The sequence below is a fragment of the Rhinopithecus roxellana genome, chromosome 5, assembly GCF_007565055.1.
Source record: "Rhinopithecus roxellana isolate Shanxi Qingling chromosome 5, ASM756505v1, whole genome shotgun sequence".
Taxonomy (NCBI): domain Eukaryota; kingdom Metazoa; phylum Chordata; class Mammalia; order Primates; family Cercopithecidae; genus Rhinopithecus; species Rhinopithecus roxellana.
In genome coordinates this window covers 80,930,065-80,936,064 of record NC_044553.1, presented here as the reverse complement: position 1 = coordinate 80,936,064, position 6,000 = coordinate 80,930,065, and the positions used below count along the sequence as shown (strand labels likewise).

The window sequence follows — 6,000 nt, the reverse complement described above, 5'->3', positions numbered from 1 at the left end:
GATTAGGAACAATATCGCTGACGATCGCGGTGTCCCGTTTTAATTTAGAGGGCGCCAGCAACACGTCAGTGACGGAGATTCAGAAGCTGCCTCACCCCGGACCGGGAATCCCTAAGAGAACCTTGACGCCGCTGAAGTTTACGGACGGGGCCAGTTTGGAATTGATCAAAGGAGTCTCCGCCCAGTCGAGCCAGTCTCTCGGTTTTGTCCACGGCTTCTCGAGGATGAGGAATTTCTAGGTTTTCTCCTCCTCCGGCAAATCACGGTCTGCGCCTTCCTCGGCTCTGGGAACAGGTGAGCCGGGCGGCGGCGCCCTCGGGACCCGCTCAGGTGCCGGTCCCCGCCCGCCGGCCCCTCCCTGCAGCACGCGGTCCGGGTCCAGGTGCCGGCGCCCAGGTGCGCGGAGCACGGGGCTGCAGCTCCGCTCGGCATCCGACAGCGGGCGCCGCTGCAGCAGCTCGCGGGCGGCGGAGCTGAACGGCTTCGCGAGTTGGGGCAGCTCCTTGCGCTCGGCCCTGCTAGGCGGCGAGAGCTCCGCCCGGGCGCCGCGTTCCTACAGTCGCGGGAGCCGCCGGGCGCCGAGGGGACGGACCGACCTCCGCGCACCCTTGCCGGCCCGGGCGGGCAGAGGCGGGCGAGCGGCGAACGCCCGGGAGCGCGGAGAGCCAGGCCAGCCCGGTGCGCGCCGGAGACACCCTGTGCGCCCTGCGACCTGGCACCATGCGACCCGCCGCGCGTCCTCGCGGGCCCGGGGCTTCGCTTTCCTCTCGCTGAGACCCTGCGCTCGCCACCACGGAAACTCGGAAAGAGGAGGAGAGGCTGTGGGGAGCGGCGCGGAGACGGACTAGACTTCCCCTCCGCCCCCAAGAGGCTGCCCGTCCCCGGTTCCCTGGGCTTCTCCAGCTTTATCATGAACCTGGCGCAAGGTTGGCTTTAGGAGAAATTCAGGAGCCCGAGGGAGAGTCACGGCAATTCTTTGGTTGCTAAGGTAATTGTAGTTGTGACAAAAAATGGGCAAGAAACAAATGGGGGAAAACATGATTTAAAACAGTATCCTCCCTCCCCACCCCGTTAATATGTGTTGATTTCATCTCCTGGGTGTGGGTGCTTGTCCATTTCAGATGCGTGACAGGTGCCCGTGTGTGTGTGTCTGCAGTTTGGGACTGTGGAAGCACGAGCTTACATAAGTGGTTAGGCAAGCTGGCGTGTGGACTTGTGTGGGATGGGTGCAGGTCTGCATATAAATCATGTTCCTGGGTTTCTGGGTGTGAAGCGCACACCGACGGGGACGAGAGCGCAGAGGATGGCGCTTTTAGGTACTTCCAGTCTTCCGATGTTGTGATCGCAGGTAGGGCAGCTTTGCCTGTAAATCAGGCATTCATTAACTTTTTCTCTGAACAAGCTCGCCCATTTGTGGTTTGGAAGAAAAGAAAGCGAGTCTCCGCGGTGAGGTGTGGAGGGCAGGGGCGGGTGGGGAGGTTTGTTGTTTGGGAACTGCGCTAGCAAAGGACGCCGTGGCCATTCGCTTGGAGAGGATGACAACTGAACTGGTTGCGTGAGGAGTGAAGAGACCGTGTTTACAGTCACCGGCAGGCTGCGTAAAAAAGTGGCCCAGTGAGACAGGGAAAGTGACCCAGAAAATTTAATTTTGTTCAGAATGAAAGCTGCTGTATTTCTTTCTTTCTTTTTTTCTTAATTTGACGGAGTAGGAACGTTATTTTCCTTCTCTCTCGTTGAGACCCGTGGCGTTTCTATGTTACAAACTGAAGATATTTGGGGTCTCGTCGGCTTGGAATTATCAGTGCTTGGGAGGTGAGTTCTGATCAATACCTTTAACCAAAGAAAAACTGCAAAAATAATCGAGATTAGGTAAAACCTACCACTGGACCCTTTTCTCTCCAGAGAAAGTGAGAGATGGAAGAACTGGGCTTGTAAGTATCAAAATGGAGTTAGAGAATGAGCTACAAGTTTGTGTGTGTATGATCTGTCAAAAAGTGTAAGCTGAAAGGGAACTGTTAGGTTTACTGTGTTGACAACACGGCTCTTATATATCAATTTTCATAGGCAAATAGGTAATTACATGGAGTGGGAACTGGGACGTTGGTGGTAAACTTTCTGTAAGATGAATATTCTTTATTCTTAGTTTATTACTTTTTCAATGGGTGGGACTACTCTGTGAAGGAAAGTAGAGGGCTGAGGGACATTTGGTGAGACTCTTGAGAGAGAAAAATCTTTGTAAGCCAAATCTTGCATGCTAAATAGGGAAAGCCAAGATGATAAATTCTGAGTTCTTTGATACTGTACCACTGTTAAGCTAAATTGTCCTGTAAATATGATCTCAGGCACCATAAACTATGTATATGTAGAGAGGGTCTATTCCCAATAACTCAGCCTTTCCTGAGTCTGTGAGTTCTAGAAAAGTCAGCTGTTGGGAGGTATTGTGATGAAGGAGAGAGGCCACCGGTGTTTCCTTTTATATATTTATTCTGGCGGATCTTAACTTTACTTATGATTTCCTTTAAGGAATTTCAGTTAACATTCACTGAATTTATATTGCTGAGAGTTTCAGTAAAACAAGACTAGATTTTCTTTGAAGCAATAAATTCGTCTTATCAAGTGAAGCATTACGACAATGCTTTTGTAGCAGAAATGTTTATTTAAATGAGTCCATTTTAATTATTTATTTAGTTTGGATTTGCAGAATAAGATCTCCAACATAGATGTTTTTTAAGTGAATAGACCTTTGCTTGAGAAAGAAAAATAAATTTAAGGTTATTGTGGACAATGAAATTTGCCAGTAATTTTGGATGTCTCATTGTCTACAGGGACATAATTTTATGTGAAAGTAGAATCATTCCATTTCTTATGTCTCTCATCTTCTCCCATGCATTTTATCCCCTGAACTCCTAAGACTTTGCCAGGAATTGCTGAACATTCTGTTTTGTGCCGGGGTTAAATATCAGGGGGATGGGAATAAGGAGCTGTGTGTCACATAAACGTTTTTCAAAAGGATGCTTCCAGAGATCTCAATACTGGGATTAATTTTTCCTTTAGCTTCGCAGTTAGCTTAATTCATAGTGTTCTGAACCTAGGAATGCATTTAACCTCTTCATTTTCAGTACCAGCTGGAAGGAATATATTTACCAAATTTCATCTTCATTGTAACATATGGCATGATATAAATAATTACTATACACACACTATCCTGCTGTATGGAAAGAAATAGAATTACAAAATAAACTTTCGTGTTGAGTGATATGGATATAATATTTCAAAAAACAATTTTAACTTTTCCCCTGATTCCAAAAGTAATATTTAGCTATTGAAAACAATTCAGGAAAATACAAAGAAAAAAATAAAGGTTATCCATAATCTGCTATGGAGGGGGAGCCACTATTAACATATCTTTAACTGTATATTCTTCCAAATATTATTCTAGTCATTTATTTCTACCCAGCACCCCTCCCCCACACATTTTTATAAAATGTAACTTGTAAATATAACTTGGAAATGTATTAAAGGCTTGGGACTGCTTGTTTACAGAATGATTTTGATCAGATATTAGTTTTTCCTGGTGGTCCTAATTTTCAAAGAGAGGAGGTTCTTTCTTTGCCTGCTCTTTGAAAACCAGTGTTTGCACTTTGGGCTGGTAATGCTTGGGGCTTCCTATCAGATTTAGGGATTAAAACATCAGAAAAGAAGTAGAAAGGTCATTGGCCATTGTGGACGGGAGACCTGAGTTCTGGTTGCAGTTGCTCCACCAACTTCTCCTGTGACCTCTGGGCCTGTTTCCCTAAAGGGCAAAAGGTACTTTTAGATTTAACTCAATAAGCTAATGATATATTTGTTGCTTTGACATGAGAATGTTACTTGAACAGGGCTTGTTCAAACACAGAAACACCTGAGAGTCATCCCCAGAGTCTCTGATTCTGTCTGGAGTGGGACTCGAGAGTGTGCATATCTGACAAGTCCCTGGATGATGCTGACTCGGTTGGTGACAGTGAAAACTAGAGGGTAAGTGTATTAGGGCTCTCTTAGAGGGACAGAACTAATAGTATATATATATATGTGTGTGTGTACATATGTATGATATATGTACATATATACATATATGCTACATATGAGATATATACATATATATGCTATATATATGTATATATGTCATATATATCTCTAAAGGGGAGTTTATTAAGTATTAACTTACATGGTCACAAGGTCCCACAATAGGCTGTCTGTAAACTGAGGAGCAAGGAGAGCCAGTCCAAGTCCCAAAACTGAAGAAATTGGAGTCGGATGTTTGAGGGCAGGAAGCATTCAGCATGGGAGAAAGATGTAGGCTGGGAGGCTAGGCTCAGCTCTCCTTTTTGTGTTTTTCTGCCTGCTTTATATTCGCCAGAAGCTGATTAGATTGCGCCCACCAGATAAAAGGTGGATTTGCCTTCTGCAGCCCACTGACTCAAATGTTTAATCTCTTTTGGGCAACACCCACACAGACACACCCAGGATCAATACTCTGTATCCCTCAATGCAATCAAGGTAACAGTATTAACCATCAAAAGGCTACCCCTTGTCAACTTGAACCCATATACATCTCCTGAGATCATACATAATCTTCAAATAAAGACAATAATGAGGTCATAATTGTGCATAACAAAATACAACTATCCTTCGTGCAACCAGAAATGCACCAATCCCCAACACAAATACTATTACATAAAGTTAACAATACTTAAGGCTGATATGAAGTCAATAAATCTTATGTCACATGATAAAGGAAAAGGAAATAAAAAGATATTTTCTTAGCACAAGTGTATACGTACACAAACATGTCTTTAACAAACGAAGGAGGAAATACTCATGACAATTACAGGCTCTGTTTCTGCAGCTGGTCACATGGTCGTAGCTGTTATTGATGACTACCTTCTACCCATTCAGTATTCCTTTTGCCTACAGCAAGCACCTCAGCAGATCATGATTTTTTTTTCCCTAGTAGAGTGACCCAAACCTTCATTCCTGAAGGGTCTGGACCATTTGTTGTCCTGCCTGGATTGGGCTGTTGTAGTTTCCCGTTGACCTTAATCATAGGGCAGGGTAATGCTAAGAGATGCCCTAATGGGTCTCCTGTGTTCCATATGTAGTCTTCCTTGCCTCTGCTGTGGAGTAGTAGACTGATTCCATCTTGATAGTTTGGGTCAATCACCCTAGCTAACACTGTAACTCCCTTCTTAGCCTGTTGACTTAAAGGTAGGAGGATCCCAAACTGTCCAGGTGGCAATCTTAACTTCCAGTTTAATGAAATCATTGTTGTGTTTCCTGGTGACAGCGTTCCTCTCTCTGGAACTAAGACCTCTAGGCCAGCAGAATGTAATGTTGAGGGAACAGGAAGCAAAAATTTTGCTAATTCAGTAGGGGTGATGGTGAGTGGTGCCATTTCCACTTCCGCCCCTTGATTCTTGGACCTGTGAATCCTGGCTATAGAAGAAACAGTACCATATATTGGATGCTGATTCAGAGCATACACGGCCCTCTGGAGAAATTTGCCCCAGTCCTGCAAAGTATTGTCACCTAGTTGGCATTGTAATTGTGACTTCAAAAGGCCATTCCATCTTTCTGTCAATCCAACTGCTTCAGGAGGATGGGGAACATGGTAAGACCAGTAAATTCCATGAGCATGAGCCCACTGCCTCACTTCTTTAGCCATGAAGTGAGTGCCTTGTTCAGAGGCAATGCTGCATGGAATACCATGATAGTGGATAAGGCATTCCGTGAGTCCACAGATGGTAGTCTTGGCAGAAGCATTGCATGCAGGATAGGCAAACCTATATCCAGAGTAAATGTCTGTTCCAGTGAGGACGAACCTCTGCCCTTTCCATGATGGAAGAGGTCCAATATAATCAACCTGCCACCAGGTAGCTGGCTGATCACCCTGAGGAATAGTGCCATATTGGGGGTTCAGTGCTGGTCTCTGCTGCTGGCAATTTGGGCACTCAGCAGTGATAG

At 45.3% G+C, this 6,000-nt stretch overlaps 1 protein-coding gene across 7 annotated transcripts in view; it reads left to right on the top strand.

Annotated features, from left to right (window-relative positions):
* The first annotated feature begins 430 nt into the window (after nt 1-430).
* Nucleotides 431-6,000, top strand: part of RGS6 (regulator of G protein signaling 6) — a 626,178-nt gene continuing 620,608 nt past the window's right edge. For 2 of the 7 annotated variants that reach the window (XM_030930579.1, XM_030930576.1), the window contains exon 1: nt 481-988. The gene's annotated coding sequence lies outside the window, so the exon portion shown is untranslated. Of the gene's footprint in view, nt 989-1,161; nt 1,349-1,486; nt 1,813-6,000 lie in introns of those variants that run through there. The other 5 variants (XM_030930580.1, XM_030930577.1, XM_030930581.1 and 2 more) reach the window with 4 other exon arrangements.